Raw genomic sequence first — 24,665 nt, 5'->3', positions numbered from 1 at the left:
AGGGAGAACATCATGGCAGAAGAGTATGGTAAGAGGAAAACAGCTCAGGACACTGAAACAGGAAGGAGAAGGAGAAGGAGAAGAAGGAGAGAGAGATTTCCTCTCACTAAGAACAAAATATATACTGCAAGGCATACCCCTGATAACACACCTCCTCTAGCCACACCCTACCTGCCTACATTACCACCAGTTAATCCCTATCAGATTAATTTACTGATTAGGTGAAAACTCTAATAACTCAACCATTTCACCTCTAAACCCTCTTGCATTGTAACACACATGAGATTTGGGGGGATATCTCAAAGCTAAACCATAACGCCTCTTGTCTATAAATAGTGCATTCCCTTATCCTTTTCTACTGCTTGAACCTGGTGCCCTCCCTTTCTTCAGCAACCAGAAGGGAAGAGGGGTTAAATAGAAGTCATTTTTTGTCACATGGTCTCTATGGTGATTATTTTTTTTCTTTCCAGAGACTTAAGGTATTGTTTCCTTACTTCAGTGATTTTTCATTCTGTTTTTCATATTGAAGTTGTTCTGCTCTGCTTTCTTTTCCAAAGGGCTCCAGAACACTTGCCTCTTGGAGGGGGTGCAAGGTGTTAGGGGCACTAAGTTCTAATAAAAAAAAAAAAAGAATCAGGGGCCAGGGTTATGACTCAGTGGAAGAGTGCTTGCCTAGCATTTATGAGGCACTGGGTTTGATCCCTGGCACCACATAAAAATAAACAAGTAAAATAAAGGTATTGTATCCATCTACAACTAAAAAAATGTTTTATAAAAAATCAGACTCTTATGCATATGTAAAATGAATACATGCTAAAAATTTTATCCAACTCTTTCATTAATGTGGGAACTGGAAAGAAATTAAGCCTGGTTTGAAGAGCAAAGAAGGAGCAATGTATATTCAGGCAATTTCATAAAGAATGGTGGGAGGAGAGGCTGGGCAGATAGCTCAGTTGGTAGAGTGCTTGCCTCCCATGCACAAGGCCCTGGGTTCAATCCCCAGCACCACGAAAAAGTAATTAAATAAATAAAAAGGAAGAATGTTAGAAAGAAATGGTTAGCTTAGATATAAAACTTTTCTACAGGAAAACAAACAATACCCCTGCAAAAAGTATAATTAAAAGTATAACTTTTATGGTTATCTTTTCTACTGGGCAGAAATTATTTGCATTGCTCCTGGAGAAAATTCTTTTTCATGTAACTTCTGATTAACCTATATTGAAGTGAATGAAGAGGGTTCATTGCCCTAGATAACCCTTGAGTGAGCCCTCTTCTCCATCCAATATTGAAAGGATGTACACCTTTTTGCTTTATCTCCAAGTTTTATATAATTTTTTCTTAACCATGACTGGATGGCAGATGTATATCATCCTGAGAGGCTATAAGCTAAGACTTGTTAAAAGAAGATGCAAGGTTTGCACTAAGACTGGTTCTACCACACTTAAATCTTTAAGAACATCAGATAACCATGGAGTTCATCCAATAGCAACTAAATGATGAAGAAAATGAAGACCCTTTAAAAAATTTGAACTCATTAATTAATGTGGGAACCAGAAGGAAATTAAGACTGGTTTGAAAAGCAAATAAGGAGTAAGGTAAAGAGGCAATTCCATAAAGGAATGTTAGGAGGAAATGGTTGGCTTAGATATAAAACTTAGTTTGACTGAACTAAGAAAGACTGTGAAAGAATGAGGGAATTATGATGAGTGCTAATGGAACAGAAGGATATAGTTGCATTGCAAACTTGGAGGATGTTGGAAGTTAATAAAGCATGTTTGCACACAATAATAATATATTTTGTGTATGAGATAAAGATTTTATGGAACAAAATGAAATGAACAAATTGCTGAACTATCCGAATCAAGCAAAGTAACATTTCAAATCATTGGGAAAGCTGAAAATAGGTATAGTTTTTATATCTACTTATGCTATTTTCAAAAATCAGGTGTTTGGGAAACATCAAAGCAAGTTGTACTGCTCATTTCACATTAAAAAGCCCTTTAATTTCTTTTGGAAGCTCTGTAATAATGAAGAATCTGTAATAAGCTCACAAAAGGCTCTTCTAATGAATTAGTCAATTTTAATGCTTTTCAGAATTCCTCATAAGAACATCGTTCTATGGTTTTTCCTGCAAAGCTTAGTTCTCTCCTCTCTTGACAACCTCTCTAAGATATTTTAGATTTCTTTTGAGAAAATTTCATTTATTAAAGACAGAGTTGTGTTAAATTAAAATCAATCAGCACAATAATTTTCTCTGCCTTAATGCATACTGGCTGCTGCAAAGATGATCATGTAGCCCAGCTTCTATTTTTTTTGTTATGAAAAATAGCCTGCATCATTAATGTGGTGATTTGGGCTGGGAGGTTCATTTTTATCCTGCAGTTTAGGTGCCATTAAGGTGCATCATATCTTAAATCTTTTAAGACTAGAATAGTAACGAAATTATATATTTTGATTTCAAACCTCTATTACTTCTTTTCTCTTCCAATAAACCCCTACTATCATAACCATTAGGACTTTAATAGATTTTATCTAGAAATTGACTTATTTGGCCAGCAAGATATAAATGAGCAAGAGACTTCTGCCTATATCTCTATCTATCTATCTATCTATCTATCTATCTCTATCTATCTATCTATCTATCTATCTATCTATCTATCTATCCTACAGTAGTTTAATGTATTTGTCCAAATGGCAATAGTCTATTTTCATCTCTTCTACAAATATTTCTCAAGCACTGAATTTGTGGCAGGCACAGTTCTAGGGATGGAGTGGTCAGCAAGAAAAATGTACTTACCACATCTAGTAGAAAAAAAATGGATAATAAATAAGTAAAAAAATTGAATATCCTGGGCTGTAGCTGTAGCTCAGCAGCTGAGCACTTGCCTAGCATGTGTGAGACACTGGGTTCAATCCTCAGCACCACATAAAAATAAACAAATAAAATAAAGGAATTCTGTCCATCTACAACTACAAAAACATTTAAAACTTTGAATATCCTGTGTATAAAGCAATGCTTATGAATAAGTGGATAGAACATACATTTTTTCATAGATATATCTATTATATTAATACTGCCAACTGAAGAATGAGAGACAGGGATGGGCCCAAGGTTCCATCCCCAGCATTACAAAAAAAAGAAAAAGAAAAGAAAATTTTTAGACATACGCATTCTTGCTTGGGAACAAGTGATAGAAAGACCACAACTTGTGGTCTTATCTTCCAGCAAGGATGTTGCTGTACAGAGGCCAAGCTTGAGGCCTGGAATAGGTTTATCTTTGTCCAAACCCAGACTGATATGTGAACAGCTTGCTCCTTAGGCTTTCTTTGCTGTGCTGTCTAATGTAGATTTATGATGTCATGAGCTTTGCCTACTCCCAATCAATACTCTACCTTGCAAGTCTACTCTCAAAATTACCTACCCCATGCCTCAAAACTCTCTTACTATCCTCTGCTCACTTCCCATTTTGAGACCCTATGAAGAATGTCAAAATGCTGTTCTTTCTCACTGCAGTGAATCAATTTAGCATTGCTCAATCTCCTTATGGTATTTATGGTGGTGGTAGTGGGCTGAATATCAGCCTCCAAAAGATATGGTTGAGTCCTGTGAATGTGACCTTATTTGGAAATATATGTATTTAAGTTAAGGATCTCAACATGAGATTATTCCAAATTTATGGTGATCCCTGAATCTAACAACAGGTATCCTTAAAAAGAAAGGCAGAGAGAGAGATTAAAGATACAGAGGAAAAGCTGATAAGAAGACTCAGGCCCAGATTAGAGTAATGGCTGTTCAAGCCAAGGCACCCCAAGGATCATGGACAACCACAAGAAGTTAAGGGAGAGGCATGGAATATATTATCCCTGAGAGCCTCCAGAAGGAACCAACCTAGCTGATATCTTGATTCTGACTTCTGGCCTCCAGAACTGTGAGAGAATAAATGTCTGTTGTTTTAAGTCACCTGGTCGTGTTATTTTGTGACAGCAGCCCTAGGGAACTAACATAATGGTCTTCTAGGGAGTTGACAGATTCAAGTATATATTCAACAAGCATTTGCAAGAGAGACCAGAAGCTTGTGCTTGATGCATCTTTGGCATGATGAATGTGGTGATGATCATGCTGAGGATGAAGATGAGGATGTTTGTGATTGTGAGGATAACCAAGAAACAGCCAGCTAAGCTGGGTGTAGTAGCATACACCTGTAATCCCAGTGACTTGAGAGGCTGAGGTAGGAGGTTCGTGAGTTCAAAGCCAGCCTCAACAATTTAGTGAGGCCCTAAGCAACTCAGCAAGACCCTGCCACGAAATAAAATATTTTTAAAAGGGCTGGGGAAGTGACTCAGTTTTTAAGTGCCCCTGGGTCAATCCCTGGTACCAAAATTTAAAAAAAAGAAAGAAAAAAGAAATAACCAGCTTTCCCCTGCCATTATTATTTTTGTGTGCATTTCTGCTCATTTCTTACAGGTAGCTAAGAACTTCTTGTCTAAGGTAAGACAACAGCAAGGTGAACTCCAGACCAGTGCTTCTCAAATTTTAATACACAAAAGCATCTCCTGGGGATCTTGTTAAGATGCAGATTTTGATTCAGTAGATCTTGATAATGTCTGAGATTCTGCAGGTCTAACAAGGTCCAAGATGGTACCAGTGCTGAAGATCCACAATTTAAGCCGGGCGTGGTGGCACATGGCTATAATCCCAACAGCAAGGGAGGCCGAGGCAGGAGGTTCACAAGTTCAAAGCCAGCTTTGGCAATTTAGCAAGGCCCTAAACAACTTAGTAAGACCCTGTCTCATAATAAAAAATTTTAAAAAAGGACTGGGGATGTAGTTCAATGATTAAGCATCCCTGGGTTTGATCTCTGGTACTAAACAAACAAACAAACAAACAAACCCACAATTTGAATGGCAAGAATCCAGATCAAGATTTTGCCAAATTTATGTGAAAAGGGCCAGACAGTTTATATTTTAGGCTTTGAGGACATAATAGTTTCCTATTGTTGCTATAACGAATACCTACAAACATAGTGGCTTAAAATAATAACAATTTCTAAGCTCACACTTTTTTGGTCAGAAATTAATCTCTTTGGGGCTCAGCTGGCTAGTGCATCAAAAAAACAAAACAAAACAAAAACCTCAAGATGTTGGCAGGGCCATGTTCCTGGAGGCTCTGAGAAGAGAATCTGCTTCCAAGATAATTCAGCTTGCTGGCAGAATCCACTTTAATGTGGCTGGAAGCCCTCATTTCCTTGTTTGCTATCAGCTTCTTTCCTCTCCTTAAGGCAGCCTGTGTTCCTTGTCACATTGCCCCCTTCATCTTCAAACCAGCAACAGCATATCAAATCTTTCTCAGCCTTTGGATCTCTTTGACTTTCCCTTTTGTCATCCTGATGCTAGCTGAAGGAAGTTCTCTGCTTTTAATAGTTCATATGATTAGATTTGTTTTACATGGATAATCCAGGATACTTTTTCTATCTCAAGGTCTATAATCTTAACTGTACCTGAAAAGTCCCTTTTGCCACCAAGCATTGTGGCACACACCTGTAATCCCAGTGGTTTGGGAGGCTGAGGCAGGAGGATCGCTAGTTCAAAGCCGGCCGCAGCAACTTAGCAAGACCCTGAGCAACTCAATGAGATCCTGTCTCTAAATAAAACCAAAAAAAGGGTTGGTGATGTTGTTCCGTGGTTGAGTGTCCCTGGATAAACTCCCCAGTACCAAAAAAAAAAAAAGTCCCTTTTGCCAAAGTACAGTAAGCTATTACAAATTCTGGGGATAAGGCTATGGGTGACCATTAATCTGCCTACCACTGAGAGCCACACTATCTCTGTTGCAACTATTCAGTGGGGACCCTTGTAGAATGAAAGCAGTGCTAGAAAATATATAAACAAATGAGTGAAGCTGTGTTCCAATAAAACTTTATTTATGGGCAGTGAAATTTGAATTTCACATAATTTTTACATGTCACAAAATGATATTCTTTTCATTTTTAAAAAATAATTTAAAATATAAAAATTATTCTTAACTCACAGGACAGTACAAAAACAGACAGTGGGCTAGATTTGGCTTCTAGGCTGCAATTTGAAGACCCTCTGTTTTAGATCTTAATCCTTTCTGTCTCCAACTACAAGTCTAAAAAGGACACGAATGTTCTCTCCCATTTTTGCTGAATTGTGGATGCTTCTGAAATGACCAAACATTTGACCAAAGCCCTTACCTGTAGGAAGATTCCAGATCCTCAGGTGATGTTTATAGGGAAAGGGGAAACAGAGAAATTTTCTCGGGAAACCTGTGTCTTTGTAAAAGCAAAAATCAGTTAGAAATGCAAATACACAATTCTTAAATTAGCTGCATTCTGTTGTGAGCTTTAATGACATCCTTAGGTAGGCAGGCAAAACCAATGATAGGGATAATCTGGTGTCATGTTTCAGAAGGCTAGTGGATAACCCAAAAAGATATTAGAGTTTTTTCTTTTGTTACCTCTGTACTTGGTCTACCTAAAGCATTGTTGTTTTCATTTATGCTCTTTAAAAATATTGGACCTTAGGGAAAGAACTTCTATGTTAACTAAATTGGTTATATGATTAGGTATGTAGCAAAACCCATTTGCTTGTAGGCATGAGGTACTAAAATTATTACGTACCATAAAAATTGCATAATGAAGTATATACTGTGGAGGATTTAAAATGTATCAAAGGTGGGGTTGGAACTTATAATAAAGATATCCCACTTTCTCAAATCTATCACAGGAAAAATCAATTTTTTTTTGATTCATGTTATAGTCATTGAAAATCTGATAAACTGTATGTCTTTGCTCGGGTTCTCCAGAAAGGGATTCATACACAAGTGATAGGAAGTACCCCTGGGAGAAACCACTAAGGGAACAAGAGAGGTAGGGCATGGAAAAAGCAGAAGCAAACTAAGGGTGTAATTTTAAACAAAGTACCAGCTCAGCTGGATGCTGTGGAGAGTTCTGGAATGTAAATCACACCTCCAAAGTTTATTTGGAACAGAGGCAAGGAGCTAGATGTCACACTCTTGTACTAGTCAGTTATTGGCTAAAGCTACCCCCAGGGGAAGCAAACTCTCAGGCATTTCTTGCTCTCTAAGTAGGCAAAGTAGCTCTAAAGCCTATGAGCGCCATAGAGTAGGCCATTATAAGTAAAGCACCCAGAAATTGGAGGGGGTGGGGGATCACAGAAAATATAAAAGAGAACCAATGGAATTTGCGTAAAGCATCAGCAGAAAAAAAAAATTAGGTGTCTCTCTCTCTCTCTCTCTCTCTCTCTCTCTCTCTTTCTCTCTCTCCTGAAAATGAGAATATCTTTTGATAACCTGTGACTCATGCTATCACATGTAAAAGAGAAAGACTCTTTAATGCTAGTTGCCTCTAGAATTCACAAATCCAGGTAGACAGGAAGAAAAACAGATTCTTTTTAGTTTGGGTTTGTTTTACCATTTTCTTTTCATTCTGTGTATATATTTACTTAAGTGAGGTGGTTATAGACAGTATTTATTTATTTATTTAATTTACTTATTTTTATGTGTTGCTGAGGATCCAAACCAGTGCCTCACACATGCTAGGCAAGTGCGCTACCACTGAGCCACAACTTCACCCCCACAGTACTTATTTTAAAATTTAATTTTTGAATAGGTCATATATTCATATGATTCAAAAACCATAAAACACAATAGGATATGCAAGTAAAAAGCCTCTTGCTAATTCTTGTCCCCCATCTGCCAAGATATTGATTGCCCTTACAACTCATCTTAGTTTATATGTGGACATACAAGAAAATGTGAAGCCAGAAGTAGTGTTATGCACCTGTTTTCTCAGCTACTCAGGAAACTGAGTCAGGAGGAGTACAAGTTTGAGGCCAACCTGGGCAAGTTAGCAAGACCCTGTCTCAAAATAAAAAGGGCTGAGGATGTAGCTCATGGTAGGGCAGTCCTGTGCTTAATCCCCAGTACCACAAAAGCAAAACAAAACAATAACAAAACACATGTAGTCCTACCCTTTTATATCAAAGATAGAATACTATAAAATCTGTCCTGCATATAAAAGCTGTTACATTTTTTCCGCTTAATATATTTTAGAGCTCTTTCTAAGTCAGTACATAAAGAGTTCTCCTTCCTTCTTTCTAAATGTCTGCATGGTATTTCATTGGAGATATAGACATCTGGTATATATCTATATCTATCTATACATATATATCTGTTATCTATCTATCTATCTATCTATCTATCTGTATCTATAACTATATCTATATACCAGTTCCCTATGATGGACATTTACATTGTTTTTGATCTTTTGCAGTTATAAATACTGTGCATTGAGTAATCTTTTACTTATATCATTTTACACATGTGCAAGAGAGCATCAGTCCATTTTCTGTTGCTAATATCACAATACCACAGTCTGGGTGAGTTATAAAGAAAAGTGGTTGTTTAGCTCACAGGTCTGGAAGTTCAAGGTCAAGGGTTCCATCTGGTGAAGGCCTTCTTGCTGGCAGAGGCTGGCAGAGTTCTGAGGCAGCACAGAGTATCACATGGCAAGAAACATACCTAGGGTGTACATGTTATGTATGTGTTTTTCTGGTATCTCTCTCTTCTCATAAGACAACCAGTATGCAATCATGGGGGCTCCACCCTTATCTAAGTCTAATCACCTCTCAAAGGCCCTACCTCTAAAAAGTACAGTCAGAATAAATTTCCATCCTCTTAATACCTCACAATGTGGATTTAACTTCAATACATGAAGACTTGGTGGTGGGAACACTCAAACCATAATTGAACCATAACAGCAAGTATATCTGGAGAATAAACTTTTTAAATTTAATTGCTGATTTAAGGGTAAATGAATTTTTAAAAATTTGATAGCTATTGCTAAATTATCTTACAAAGAGGTTGTATACCAATTTGCATCCCCATAGGTCAAACACAAAAAGGTCTCTTTTTGCAATTCTCACCAACAGAGCTTGTCATTTAAACTTTTATAGTTTTTTGTCAATCTCCGGGGTATTCAACATAGTCTTAATTTACATTTCTTTAATTTTCAGTGAAATTAGGCATCTTTTCAGATTACATGTAGACTCTTAATATACTAAAAAATTTCCTATTGATTCAGAGTGATATCCTGACCTGCACTTAGAAAGCTGGAAAGATCCCAGATATAAACCTTCTGGAACACAGATCAGACTTAGAAAGTACCTTAGAAGTCATCTAGTCCGGTTCTTGTCTTGTGCCTAAGTGACCTTCCTGACTCCCCCCAGAAAAAAGATGTACAGAGCTAGGAAGTTCACAACATTGAAGACATCTTTTTCTTGGCTCTTAAATTTAGATAGGTTTTATGTTGAACCAAAATATTCCTGTAATTACTGCATGACAGTAATTACAGTATGCTCTTGTTAAAGTATACTGTTCTTTTGATCATGATGAATACACCATACAGAAATAATATTGGCTTCAAATATAGGTAGCATGGCGAACTTCTCTCTCCTTCAAAAAATAATTATTTGCCTGATAGAGTCCTTAAATAGCATTACATATTGTCTTTATCATCCTTAGAGAATTTACAGTATAAATGCCATCTATGTGGTATTCCTGCTGAAAATAAATAACCCAAAGAATAACCTGGGGGAAACCTTAGCTAATACTAAATTGAAAGACATTCTACCAAATAACTGGCCTGAACTATTAAAAAATGTTGATGTCATGAAAACAAAGAAATGTTAGAGAGCTGTTCTAAATTAAAGGAGACCAAAGAGATGCCTGATCAATTGCAAACTGATCTTGAATTGAATTTTGGATCAAACGGGAGAAAGTGTTTTGAAGGTTATTATTAGGACAATTAGTAAAATTTGGATATAGATTTATATCAGATTAATAGCATTATATCAATATTAAGTTCTCTGATTTTAATAATTGAGCAGTGATCATGTAAGAGATTATGTTGGGTCTTAGAAGATGCATATTGAAGAGTTAACATGTAAAGGAGAATGATGTCTATAGTGTATTTTCAAATGGTTCAGAAAAAATAGAGAAAAAAAGAAAGACAATGATAACATAAATGTATGTTTCAATTTGAATGTGGTTTGTCCCCCAGGGATTCCTGTGTTGGAAGCTTGGTCCTCAGTGTGGCAATGTTAGAGGTGGTGGGAGCTTTAAGAGGTGGGGCCTCTGGGGAGGTGGCCAGGTCATGGAGACACTGCCTCCAGAAGGGTTTAATGCTGATCTTGCATAATGAGCAATTATAAAACAGTATGTCTGACCCCTGAAGCTCTTTGGCCTCCTATTTCACTATGTCATTTATTCCTCTCACGTGCATTCTCAGAGTGAGGCCATCTCATGTTGTGATGCAGCCAAGGTGGGGTTAACTAGAGGCCAAACAGATAGGACCCCCTGATCTTGGACTTTAAGCCTCCAAAACTATAAGCAACATAAATATGATATCTTCATAAGCTACCCAGCATCAAGTGTTTTGTTATAGCAACAAAAACCAGACATATATGTGGCAAAATGTTAATTATTGAATGTGGGTGAAGAATGTTTGGAATTTCATTCTACTATTTTTGCAACTGAGTATGTTTGAAATTATTTCAATATAAATTGAATATAAATTCTTTTGAAAAAGTGACTTAAACATAATATAATTTTAGAAGAGTGACTTAAATTTCCACCAACATGTAAGTAAGTAATCACTATGGGCACATTTACTGAAAAGGGACAGGTGGTGATAGATTAAATTCAGATTAGCTGGAAATCACATATAGTCCTTTAGAATCACTTTATATTTCTTCATAAGAGAATTGGTGAATTTTGGGATTTTGAAAACTGGCCTTTGTGATTTCTTCCTGAACATACTTATTTAGTCATTTTAATCATTAAGATCATACTGTGCCTAAGAGTAGAGGAAAATGGTGATTGGTTCCAATCATCTATGTTTAAAGATTTCGGTTTTTCCCCAGATGAATTTATGAATATACTGCTGGGCAAAATCTTTTGGTCTCACGGTAAAGAGACTGTCCTTAGTTTCCAGCTCTGTCCTCTCTAACCAAGCAAATTCACACAAGAGGCAGCATAGCATTAAGGGAGGGCATTACAGATTGAGGATTTAGAACATATTTATTTATTTATTTATGTACCAGGGATTGAACCGAGGGGCTCTCACCCACTAAGCCACATCCCTAGGGCCCCCCACTATATATATATATATATATATATATATATTTGTTTTGTTTTCGAGACAGTGTCTTCCTAAGTTGCTTAGGGCCGAAGAAGTTGCTGAGGCTAGCTTTGAACTCAAACTCACAATCCTCCTGCTTCAGCCTCCTGAGCCACTGGGATTACAGCTGTGCACCACCACACCTGGCAGAACATATTTAAATTCTGGTTTTCATTACTCACTAGCTATGTGACCCTGGGCAAATCACTTAAATTGTTTCTCCATCTATTCACCTGTAAAATGTTGATGATTATAATGTCACCCACTGTACAACTGTGAAGATTAAGTGGATAAACTTAGTATTTGACACATAGGTAGTATTAGACAGTCCTCCCTATTTACAGGTTCTACATCTACAGCTCCAACCAAATATGAATCAAAATATTTGAAGGGGAAATTCCATTTGTACTGAATATGCATAGACTTTTTTTCATTTTAATTCCCTCAACAATATAGTATGCAACCATTTACATAGCATTTACACTGTGTTGGGAGGTATAAATTATCTAGGGAGGATTTGCAGTATATGGGAGGATGTACATAGGTTGTATGCCAATACTACACCATTTTTATATATGGAATTTGAGCATTGGAAAACTTTGGTATCTGCAGGGATGAATCCTTTGAGGATACAGAGGAATGGGGGTATTATGTAAGTGGTTGCTATTATTATTACTCTTAGTAATTCTTGGAACCCGCTGCTCTAAAGCAAAGTTGTAGTTACACTACCCTCAACATGGTCCTGCTGGAAATATTTAAGTATTGGCTTATTTTGAGTCTTGCTTGCCAAAACCTCTAGCAGTGTTCATTCAGGCAACCCATGGGCCAATAAAAAGATGCTATTTGAATTTTACCAGATTATAGGAATCAACTCAATTAATAGACCTCATTGATTTCTTAACTCTTAATTCATTTACACTATATATTCATCCTATGGATGGATAGTTCCCCTAGTTATATTCATGGTTTTAATTTTATTACAGGTTTCATTATTTTCTTAATGCCTTTCTTTGGCCCTGCTTCCTTAGGCTGTATTTTTAGATTTTATAAGTTGAAAAACATAGCGTTGGATGATGCATGGCACTGAGGGCTTTCCAAATAACTCAGCGAAGAAAAATGATGAGCCCTCATTAATCTGGATTCCATTGACTGAATTTGTGATACTTAGGATAAATGTGAAGCCCTTGGTGTTATTATTGGAGAAAGGAGCTGTGCTTAAAATTTTTCAGGTTAGACTTAACATTATAGCTCTATATCTGAAATGAGGGGATGGGAAAGGAAGCTAGAAAGGGCAGAAAAGTTCCAGATCTTTGAGGAAGACTTGGCCCAATTTCAAGCTTAGACATGCACATAGCAGGTAGAATTTGGAAATTAAAAAAAATTAAACTGCTCAGAATAAAGCAAAGTAACTAAGTTTAAAAACTAAGAATGACAGTGTTTATTACCCACTTGGCCTCATGGAGAACCAGCAGATTGGAAATTTGCAGAACAGTTCTGCCTCAGGCAGCTGGGCTTTCTTGGGCATGTTGTTTAACTTCTCAGGTCTTGTTTCCTTATCAATAGAAAGGGGATAATTTTTACCCTGCAAAACTATTGAACGGACTTATTAAAGTAATCTGTGTAAAATCCATGGCACTGTTGGTGAGAAGCTAGAGCCTTATTCCAACAAGACTGTCACTAATCAGATTAGTTTTTGAAACTCATTTTATAAAGTACCTTTAGATTTATCCTGGAAAGAAAAGTTTCATTGCCCTAGAGTAGTATATCATTTTTGACATTAAAAAATACTCTCCAGATTGATCTTTTGACTTATTTGTCAAACATGGGTGACTATTTCCAAAATTTTAATCACCATTAGAGAATAAGAATATATTGACATTTGGGATATTTTGAAAATCACACATCACAGTTATGGAGGCAAACGTAACAATATGAATTTCAAAAATGTTTGAACAATGATCTCATCAACATTGGCATTAAAGCAAGGCTTCATAAAGAGATTACCTGGAAAATGCTAGAACTTCTTGGAAGTGTACATTCTAATAGGTTTGTTTAAAAAACACAGATATATTTTATAATCTCATTTCACTTAAAAAATAAAGTCTCAGCTTATACTGGAAACATTGGATTTTCAGTTTAAAAAGATGATGTCATTTCCCTGATATCATGTTTGGTAAGAAACCAACTTTTATTTCCAAGCATAAAGAGGAACTTATAACAGCACAGTTATTTCCCTTTTATCATTTCTGCAGAAGAGAAATCAAACTTAAGATAGTTGTTAAGAAAATTCCAGAAGTGCCTAGAATTAAAATATGTGACCCAGGGAAAATATAGAGGAAAATACATGGCATAAAATAATAGCCACTGCATGGCTATAAACTAGAGAACAAGACTGTCAGAAGGGGGAAAAACGCTAAAGCAAGAAGCTTTTTAAAAGTCTTACTTTGTTAGATGTTTATTTTAAAAATTTTCAGCAGTAAAACAAATAATTTGTCATAGCATATAATGTGTTTTATTAAATTTACCCAATGATATGTATAAAACACATACTGTTTCTATCATATAGGAACTTAACAGGAATATAAAAATATCCACTACTCATGAACAAAATATGCATGTATTGATATAAAAATTATACATTGGTATAAAAAGCAATTTTATACAGTAATATTTATAAAAAAAACACCCTTTTTTTAGTACTAGGGATTGAACCCAGGGGTGCTTAACCACTGAGCCACATCCCCAGCCCTTTTTATTTTCTTATTTTGAGATAAGGTTCCATTAAGTTACTTCAGAGTCTTACTAAGTTGCTGAGGCTGGATTTGAACTCACAATTCTCCTGCCTCAGCCTCCCGAGTTGCTGGGTTTACAGGAGTGCACCACCATGCCCAGCTATCCCCCAATTTTTTAAGCCCTCCATTTAGGGTCAGTGGTCCAATCTAGACTGGATTGTCCTAGTATTCAGGCCAATGCTCAGGTAGCACATGCTCACTGAGCAATTCTACACTTGGAGTCATGCCCATAGCTTATTTTATTAAGAGTGAATTTCTCTGTATCAGAGGATCATAATTTTATCCCAAAAGTAAGTTTTTTTCAGAGGCAAATGTTTGAATTGGCTACAAATTAGGGATGGAGGAAAAGGCACCAAAATGTTGTTTATATGGCCCAAGAAGGGGTTACTGTGATAGGGCCTTGGCCCCAAGTATGGCAAAAGTTTTTATGAATCCTTTTAAGGTATGCCCAGCATCCCTATGCAGGTTTCCATCTCTGGATTTAGGATCTGTCCTACAAGTTCTGAGCCTAGTAAATAGAACAGTTCTGAGCAATGTAGACTATATCATAACAAATTTTGCAGAACAATGACTACCTCTTGTACATACTTCATACAATTGTACCTAATGCCCCTCAACAGGAAATTCTGTGCAGAGACACGATCATAAAGAATCAAGGGGCAAATGTATGTCCTAAAATTCCATCCACCTGACATTGGGATCAAAAGGTCTCATGCAAATGAAACTTGAACATCAAAACCTGTACCTTGCCAGATACTCAGAAAAATTAAAATAAACTGGTATCATGAAACCCATTCATTGTCACCACTATTAATATCTCAATATGAACATCTAACTAGTAAAATATCCTTTACCTTCCATTAAAGGCACTAGTGTCCTTACATAATGAAGATGAGGCACAATTTTCCTTGGTTTTATCTTAATAAAAGAAAAGGATACTATGAAAGTATTATACAAAAATTAACATATTATCTCCCCACTTCCCTTAAAATTAGGGAAATAAACATTTCCTACATCAATGTTACTCAGAGAGTTGTCACAGTTTCAAAGACACAGATCAACTATAAAGCACCAATTAAAAAAAACACTAAATAAATAAAAGGAAGACCAATAGAGGAAGGGAAAGGGGGGGAGGGGAGGGTAAAAGGAAGTACTGGGGCCAGAAGTGGAGCAAATTATATTCTATGTGTGTATAATTGTCTCAAAATGAACTCCACTATTATGTAAAACTATAATACACTATTTAAAAAAGAGAGACCAAAAATGGAGGACTTTCTTATTAAAGTTATGCAAGGCCTTAATTTTGACAAAGGTTTTTGTGGGGGGCGGTTTGTGAAGGTCTGGGGCCATGACCATTTGAATGGGAAGAGTCTGGACAAACTGGGACCAAATTAAGCCCCCTCTTTCCTCATTTTTCATTTTTTTTTTTTTTTTTAGTTTTTGGTACTGGGGATTGAATTTAAAGGCGCTTAACCACTGAGCCACATCCCCAGCCCTATTTTGTATTTTATTTAGAGACAAGGTGTCACTCAGTTGCTTAGGGCCTGGTTGTTGCTGAGGCTGGCTTTGAACTCAGGATCCTCCTGCCTCAGACTCCAGAGCCTCTGGGATTACAGGCAAGCGCCACCGCGCCCAGCTCCTGCTTTCCTCATATTGCTGGTGTTGGTGCTCTAGCTCATGAACTTGCCCTCGCTCCCACTGGATTTATCGTGGATAGTGTAACAGTGTCCACCACCTGGGACTGGAAGACAGATTTACACTCAAAATACTTGTTGTCACTGGCTACGTAGGTGTAGAGCTGGCATAGTTCCAAGGCACAAACACAGGGTACATGCCTACTTGCCCCCCGCGAGCCCTCTACACCATCCTCGGGGCATCTTTGTAGGAAATCTCAGTCTAGGACTTCCTCCTTCCTTTAGCTTATGATTAGGTTTGGCCACCACCGGCTGCCGTCTCAAGCAATATGGAGTGCCTTATTTCTGGCCCTGTGGCTTCCCGTGGCGCAGGTCCTGTTGGGAAGACGTCTGCGGCCTGCACCGCTCTTCCTACACACGGAAGAGATTTTCTTGAGTTTCTTATTTATAGCTAACACTTTTTGCTCCCTGCTCGGGGTTTCTTCCTGTTGGCAAATTGTTCTCCATGCTAGTAAGGTTTGGCTGCACAGCATTTGCAAAGCCCGCATTCCTGTGGCCTTGCCTGATTCCTGGCTGCTGCCTGAGGATGAACTGAGCTTTGACCAGACTCCCTTCCTCAAGGCTTGACGAAGGGGGCCCATGCTTTGGAAAACCAAGGTAAGTCTCTCCTCCACAGGGAAAGCTGGAGGCAGCAATGGAGGAGCAGCGGGTGGAGGGACAGCCCGCAGGGTGTTTTTAAACGGCTCATTTTTCAGGGGCTGCGCATCTTTGTACTCTTGGGGCTGGAGTGCTTTGCCAGGATCCTCTTTTGGAGAGACAGCTGAGATGGATTGCTTTCTTTAAGAGACCTCCCAGTCCCAGTGGTGGGACACCGTGCAAAATAATATTGGGAGGCTACCTTGGCAGGGGCAGATTCTTGCTTTTGAATTCCAAGGCAGCACTAAAGCCAGATTTACAGATAGGTATAATGTAGTTAGGTAAATCGGGTCTAAGAAAGATAAAGAAAATGGAGACCATTGTTGAGAATGAGTCCAGGAAAACAGAGCCGCACCTGGGGAATTGAAATATTAATGTCCCCAAGGCCCAGAATGGGTCCTAAGGAACTGTTAATGAAACAGCTCCCAGCAAACTGGGAAGTGCTAATCAAAAGCCGCCCCAGGCCCTTCCTGCCCAGATTACTTCTCCAGCCCACCTATATCTTCCACCTTTTGGCCTTCCTACCTGCATTCTATCACTGCAAGATAAAGGGAAACAAAGGACATGAATGGGAAGACCAAAAGAAGACCTTAGGATAAAAAAGGGAAGACCTCCCCCATCCACGGATATCCCCTTTTGGGGTCCCCTTCTTCCTCCGGGAGAAGTCTTTCAATAAAGCCTTCTATTTTCCACTCTAAACAGCGGTAACAGCACCTGGCCAGCAGCTCTCTAGTGGGGGCAACCTCTTTCTCTTCAGTTGTTCTGCGTTTGATTCTTTTGAGGATTGCTTCAGTGGGGAGAATGCCCTATTGTGCAAAGAGGATATTTTGCCAGAGAGCAAACATAGTTATTTCAAATTCTTAAGGGTTCACACCATTGCCATTGTTAGATGTCCCCAGTAGCCCTGACACACTCGCTCCCATCCTACAGATGCCCTTATATGGGATCAGCTATCATTTGGGTCCTGGGTTTGTTGGACCCTTTGAAGGGTGTGTTGTTTTCTGCATCAGGCTCAGAATGTACCATTTTCTTACTGGATGGAGAATAGGAAGCAGACCTTAGCCTGGTTGGAGATGTGTTGTGAGTGAGCTATGCCATTAACATAGATTAAAAACATTTGTGTCTTTCTACAATGTCAGGATTTATTGAATAACACGCTACACCACTTTCAGTGGAAGCAGTTCACAGAATACTTATTATTCACATGATAGTCAACAAGCCAAGCAAACACAAGTTCTTTTATTGCAATCCTAACACTCAAGTCACACATAATAGGTCACAGAAAGACTAAGAAAGAGTTAAAGTTGGATCTGTGCCAAGAGCATAGGCGGAGATAGAGATGAATTCAGAGTTAACTGTAGGTGGTCAGATAAGGGTTTTAATGAACCAGTTCTGCAGAGTTGTCAAAGCAGAGGGCTCAAGCAGATGGAAGTTTCAGAGTGTCATCTTGGAGTGGGCTGTGCATGATTGTCACGGACAGGAGAAATCAGACTCCGCTGAAGCTCCATGGGACAGTAAATCAGAGGTTAGTTGCTGTGGTGATTTTCCTGGGAAAGGCTTCTGAAGATTGTTCAGGTGACCAGGTAATGTCTTAAAGGATTCCTCCTTTTATGGGTCTTAGGTGAAGGGGTTGTATCTGGTGAGGTTGATAAGCTCCCAGGTCTGTTGTTCCTGATAATTTGGGATGCTCCCATGCTCAGGTACTCCTTGATTTACTTTTATAAATTGGCACTTAGGAGTTATCCATCAATTTGTGCCTTATGGTTGTGGTGGGCAGATGGTGGTTTACTTACACAAATAAGACTTAGAGTCAGTTTGCCTTGGTACATGTACTCAAAATGGAGTAGTTTGTGACAAACTACTGCTTTACAAAATGGAGTAACTCAGATTAGGCACAGCCTGCTCTCTATAAGATGGTAAGGAACTTTTGGTGGCATCTAGTTCAGATCCAACACAAATGTCATTGCTATGGTCCCCATCACACAAAGGAGAAACATTAGGCTCTACACAGCCACAGCATGAAGTGGACTGGTGTGGTGATATATATCATTTCCATTTTTAGATACCAAATCACACTGGTACTTAGGATTTACATATGCAGTGACATCAAGGGAATTGTGGTACAGGTTGGAAGTATAACTCAGTGGAGAGAATTTGCCTAGCATACCCAAAGCTCTAGGTTCTATCCCCAGCATCACACACACAGAAAATAGAATAAATCTTGGTATGGAGGGGGTTATGGTAAATTGCTCTCGAAGCCTGGTGTTCACAGTGGCCTTCTTTATAGTTTAGCCATCTTAAGAGATCTGTAGATTTGGGGCAACCATTTGAGATAGTCAAGGTTGCCTTCAACGGGCTGTAAATGCTGGTGTTGGAATAACAATTGGATAAATACTGAACACTGGATTAGAGGAACTGGGAAGGGATCCTGAAGCCCCATCACTCAGCTCATAAAACCCTGAGCTAGGCCAGCTGCCTGTCTCCAGTTGCTCTTCTGATGTCTTTTCTACATCCAGTGTGAGGTTACTTATTTGCTTGTGGAGTTCTTACAGTTGATTCAATAAGCCAGCATCTCCTCTTCTCAGACAGTTCTTGCCAAGCTGGCTGCTGTGGCTGCAAGGGTTGCAAAAAAGGAAGGAAATCTGGTTCTACTGTGCAACTGGTGTCCCTTTATGCTGTACCATGAGCATTTCCTTCATGTCATTATAATGTGTTCGATTTTAAAAAGTTTTATTGAGATACAATTCTCATAACATACAATTTACTCATTTAAAATGTACAAGTCAATACTTTTTAGTATATTCACATTCACAATATATTTAGAGTATAACCATTGCTACTGCAATTTTAGAATGTTTTCATCACTCCCAAAATAAGCCTTTCAACAGTCACTCCCCATTCTACCCAACTCCCTCTGCCCCTCAGCCCTGGCAACCACTAATCTACTCTCCGTCTCTGTAGATTTGCCTTTTCTGGACATTTCATATAAACGGAATCATACACTTCATTCCACATTCTACCCAACTCCCCCTGATCCTCAGTCCCTGGCAACCACTAATCTGCTTTCCAACTGTATAGAGTTACCTATTCTGGACATTTTATATAAATGGAATCATATGTTGTCTTTTATAACTGACTTCTTTTACTTAACATGTTTTTAAGGTTTATCTCTGTATAGCATACATCAGTACTTCTTCCTTCTTATGGTTGAATAATATTCCATTGTATAGCTATATCATATCATTTTCTTTATTCATTCACCATTTGATGGACATTTGGGTGGTGTTTGCTTTCTGGCTACTGTGACTATGAATAATTCTGTAGGAACATTCAAGTATAAGTTTTTATGTAGACATATGTTTTCATTTCTCTTAAGTATATACTTAGGATTGGAAGTGCCAGGTCATAGGGTAACACTATATTTAATATTTTAAGGAACTGCCAAATTGTTTTCCATAGCTACTGCACTATTTTACCACCAGTAATATATGAGGGTTCTGGTTTCTCCACATCTGCTTAATTTTGTTTTAAATCAAACTTTCAAGACTGCCTACAGTGGTCTAGACTAAGATAGAAAGAATTAGAAAGAGATATAGCAGCTGGGTGCGGTAGCACACACCTATAATCTCAGCTACTTGGGAGGTTGATGTGGGAGGAATGCAACTTTGAGGTCAGCCTTAGCAACTTAGTGAGACTCTGTCTCAAAATATAAAAATAAAAAGGGCTGTGAATGTGGCTCAGTGGTAGAGTGTCTCTGGGTTCAACCCCCCAGTACTGAAGAGATAGAGAGAAAGAGAAAGTTCAAATAGCAAATATATTCAAGTGTTTGGGGGCTGCTGACAGTGATATGAGCCTGTTGGATGAAGAGAAGTCAGGAAAAAATCCAATGTAAAGTAAAATAACACTTTAAAAATTATCATCATCAACAACTAAGATCTTGTCACCACCTGTTCTTTTGTACTTATTGCAAAAGCAAGACCAACTGTGTGTCTCTGTCCTGGGCAGCATGCATATTCATATTTAGAGACTTAAACTAAAGACAAACTAAATAATTGTAGATAATTATATTTGAGGAAGATAGTGAAAAACTATAATATTATTTCAATTTAGTGTATTATCCAACTATATTTCTATTTTTAAAAAATATTTATTTTTCAGTTGTAGTTGGACACAATACCTTTATTTCACTTATTTATTTTTATATGGTGCTGAAGATCGAACCCAGGGTCTCACACATGTGAGGTGAGAGCTCTACCACTGAGCCACAACCCCAGCCCTCCAACTACATTTCTAACCTCATCTCTCCGATTCCCTCACTGAAAACTCTTTTATAGTCAGTTCTATGACTCTGTTGGCCCATTTGCCCCTGATTCTTTGTCTTCTCCTGCCTCTGAATACACAGTCTTAACAGCTCAGATTACTCATTTTGGCATCTTGTGACATATACTGTTGTCTGTTCTAGTTATTTAACTTTTGATGCAAACATGTTTTATGTTCCTTCATCACTGTCTGAATGCAGTCAGGGTAATAAACTTGTATTAAACTTTCCAATTCAACAAACACAGGGATTAGGATGTGAGAATTTCTTAAAGGCACTCAATTTATCTTTGTTGAGTGATTTAATTCTGGAGCATTACATATAAATTTCAGTGATGTCACAAGATGAGAAGGCACAAATTTTTCTTTTCAATTTCTGGACCCTGAAAATAAGTTACCCACCCCCCGCCATTGCCTATTTAAAAAAATAATATACTGGCTTCAGAAATGCAATACATGCAAGTCATAAATAAATGTTGTCCATAAGCTTACATTTAATCAAACATCCATTCATCTTATTCATGACTTATTTCCCACTTGAGTACATACCTATTTACATACATACACACACATACACACACTCACACACACACACACACACACACCCACCAAACAACCCCCCAAAAACTTGACCTGTTGTGTTGGGGATGTTGCTCAGTGGTAAAGCACTTGCCTACCATGTGTGAAGCCCTGGGTTCAGTCTCTAGCACTGCAATAAAAAACAAAATAATGGCTTGGAAAGTGCCTCAGTGGTAAAGTGCTTGCCCAGCATGTGTGAAGCCCTGAGTTCAATCCTCAGCACTGCCAGAAAATAAAAAATAAAATTTGTCCTGTCAGTATTTGCCTGTGAGTATTCAAAACTTGGGCAGCAACAAGCAACAGGAGTTGCTGTTTGCACAGAAGCTGGGAGATCTATTACCGGGTCTAGGAAGGTAATGATCATCCTCTCAAACCCACCGAGAGATTTTATTCACAGCTTTTTATACTGCAGTTTATGAAATAAAATAGTACACTTTGGGCAGCATAGTATGCTTTGGTTTTATATAGCATCTTTCATCCAAGGAGTTTAAAGAAACTTACAAACCTTATTCATTCACCTTCATAAAGTTTTTTATTGAATTAGCAAGATAGTCTACCATACAAAAGTTAAAAGTAATAAAACAACTATATTTTATATAATGACTATTTCAAACATATCCAATTTTCATATTCTTTACTTACATGAAATTATTCATCTTCTCATTAGTTTTAACCTCCAGGAGCTAAGGCAACAATGAACTGCTGAAGTGTATAAATAAAAAAGAGCATTTCAGAGCTCATGTCGCATTTGTCTTCCCCCTGCCTGACTGACAGCTTTAATTCTGGAGAAGGAGAAACCTGTGATAAATTTCATACCTTGCCAGTCCTATCTGTATTTCACATTTTCTGACAACCCTCTTAAGCCTGAAACCAGGTCTGAGCTCTTGAGTGGACATCAATAGCTGACATCAGTAGAGACATTCCTGGGGCTCTGCATAATGCTTTTGTGACCCAATTACTTGTTCTTTATCCTGATATTGCAAAACTGAAATTTGCTTAGGTCATATGTTTATATCTGTTGGGGATGGAGTAGAGAATATTTTACCAGCTGGGGTAAAATGTAATAAAGCTACTTGAGGATGCTGATTTATATGTAATTGCATTAGAGGGCCATCTCTAATTTCATTCCACCCCTAGGATTCTTAAGACATGGTATTAAGGTCCCAGTAACCTCCACTGGTATTTTCTTCAAGTGGGTACTAGCTATTCCAATGATTTTCTTAAATTAACATAAAAGACAATGCTCAAAATTAATATTAAAATAATAGCATTGTATTAGAATAGCTTGCAATAGCAATAATAAAAGGGATTGTCCCTAGGAAATTAGAAGCTACCATGCCTTCTGCCCCAGACATTTCCCAGTCTGTCTTTTTGCTTGTGGTCGATTTTTTTTTTTTTTGAAAAATTCCTGAGTGAATGTTGGATTAAATGCTAAGTCTAGGCTTAAAATGCTAAAATTATTTTGTAATTATACATTCATGAGACTCTAGGCTCTTACAAATGCCAAGGCAAATGTCAAGATGAATGTCTTAGTTTGAGTGTCTATAACAAAGTACCATAGAATAGGTGGCTTAAATAACAGAAATTTATTTCTCACAGTTCTGGAAGCTAGAAGTCTAAAATAAGGGGGCCAGCATGGTCAGGTTCAGAGAAAGCACTTTTCTGGGCTGCAAAATGCTGACTTCTCATTGTATCCTCAGAGCAGAAAGAGGGCAGTAAAGCACTCTGGGCTTTCTTCTCTAAGGGCACTAATCCCATTTGTGGAGGCTCCACCCTCATGACCTCATCACCTCCCAAAAGCCCACCTGCTAAGACCATCACATTGTAGATTAAAATTTCAACGTATGAATTTTGGAGGGACATAAACATTCAGTCCATTGTAATGAAGATAGAGAAAAAATTGCCTTTAGCTTTATTTTTCTAGATGAATTATTTTAAAGGACAATTTAACAATGTTCAAGTCATGTAGTTGATATGTGATTTTTTTTGTCCTATTTAAAGTAATTCCTGTTTATCCAGGTTCATTTTCTATCAGTTAGCTGTAATAAACAACTCATAAGTTTTAATTTGTGTGTCATTCTGAGTAGTGTGATGAAATCTTGCCCTATATTGTTCCATCTTGCCCAGGACATGGATCACCCCTCTGTACAGTATATCTGTGCTGCTATACCCACTTGTCAGTCAGTAGCTATTTTGTTTGGGGGAGGTACCGGGGATTGAACCCAGGGATGCTTAACCACTGAGCCACATCCCCAGCCCTTTTTATTTTTTATTTTGAGACAGGGTCTCACTGAATTGCTTATGGCCTTTGCTAAGTTACTGAGGCTAGCTTTGAACTTGCGGTCCTCCTGCCTCAGCCTCCTGAGCCACTGGGATTACAGGCAGAGCCACCATGCCAGGCAGTACCTATCTTGATTATCAAACCAAATGTGATATTGCATTGCTTGTGTTCATGTAACCCTTATTTTTCTTGATAATGGTTCCTGAATGCAAGAATAATAATGCTGACAATTAGCATGTGCCAAAGAGAAGCTGTGAAGTGCTTCCTTTAGGAGAATATGTTCTTGACTTAGCAAAAAATCACATACTGAGGTTGCTAAGGTTAAGAACAGATCTTCTAATCCATGAAGTTGTGAGGAAGGAAAAAAAGAAATTTGTGCTAATTTTACTGTCAAACCTCCAAATGGAAAAGCTACGGCCACAGTGTACATAAGTGGTTATTAGTTAAGATGGGAATGGCATTAAATTATACAGCTCAGTACTGCCCGTGATTTCAGGCATCCACTGTGGACCTTGGAACATATTCTCTGCCAAAACCAAAATAGTTATTTTCATGAGAAACAAGATAAAAAGGTCTCACTTATCATTTGGCGTAGTATAAGTAAAAAAAGGTGGATTTGTTGGGTTTAAAATGTTTTGTTAAAGATCATTAAAAATCATGAAAAAAACAGAATAACCAACACATATCCTTTATTACAAAAGAGCACCATATTAGCATTGGCCTTGGTGACTTTATTCTTTAAAAATATAATGAAATAAAACATTCTTTAGTTAAAGCTTCATCTTCTTCACCCTACTTCCATTTGCAGATAAAACCAATATACTAAAGTTGGTATGCATCATTCTCATATGTATTTGAATCCACTGAAGATTTACTATTGTTAGATATTTGTCTACTCCTAAATTGATAGAAATGAAATTTATTTCTATTTTTTCATGATTTCAGTGTTGTAATAAACACATGTACATATTTACTTGGGCACATGTGGGAGAGTTTTGCCAGGGTATATAGAAACATGTGGAATCTTGGATTATTGAATAGGCGCTCAATCAACTTCACTATATATGGTCAACTAGCTTTCCAAATTACTCACAAAGGCTATTATAGCTCCAAATCCTCACTGTCACTTAATCTTATGAGACATTAT

At 37.8% G+C, this 24,665-nt stretch overlaps 2 pseudogenes; both read right to left on the bottom strand.

The window, feature by feature from the left end:
* The window catches only part of LOC139701348 (dapper homolog 1-like), a 36,939-nt pseudogene extending 20,787 nt beyond the window's left edge, over nucleotides 1–16,152 (bottom strand).
* Nucleotides 16,153–17,035: 883 nt separating this feature from the next.
* Nucleotides 17,036–20,641, bottom strand: LOC114086052 (dapper homolog 1-like; annotated as a pseudogene).
* Between the last annotated feature and the right edge of the window lie 4,024 nt (nucleotides 20,642–24,665).

Source organism: Marmota flaviventris, chromosome X (genome assembly GCF_047511675.1).
Source record: "Marmota flaviventris isolate mMarFla1 chromosome X, mMarFla1.hap1, whole genome shotgun sequence".
Lineage (NCBI taxonomy): Eukaryota > Metazoa > Chordata > Mammalia > Rodentia > Sciuridae > Marmota > Marmota flaviventris.
This window is presented reverse-complemented; position numbering and strand designations above follow the sequence as displayed.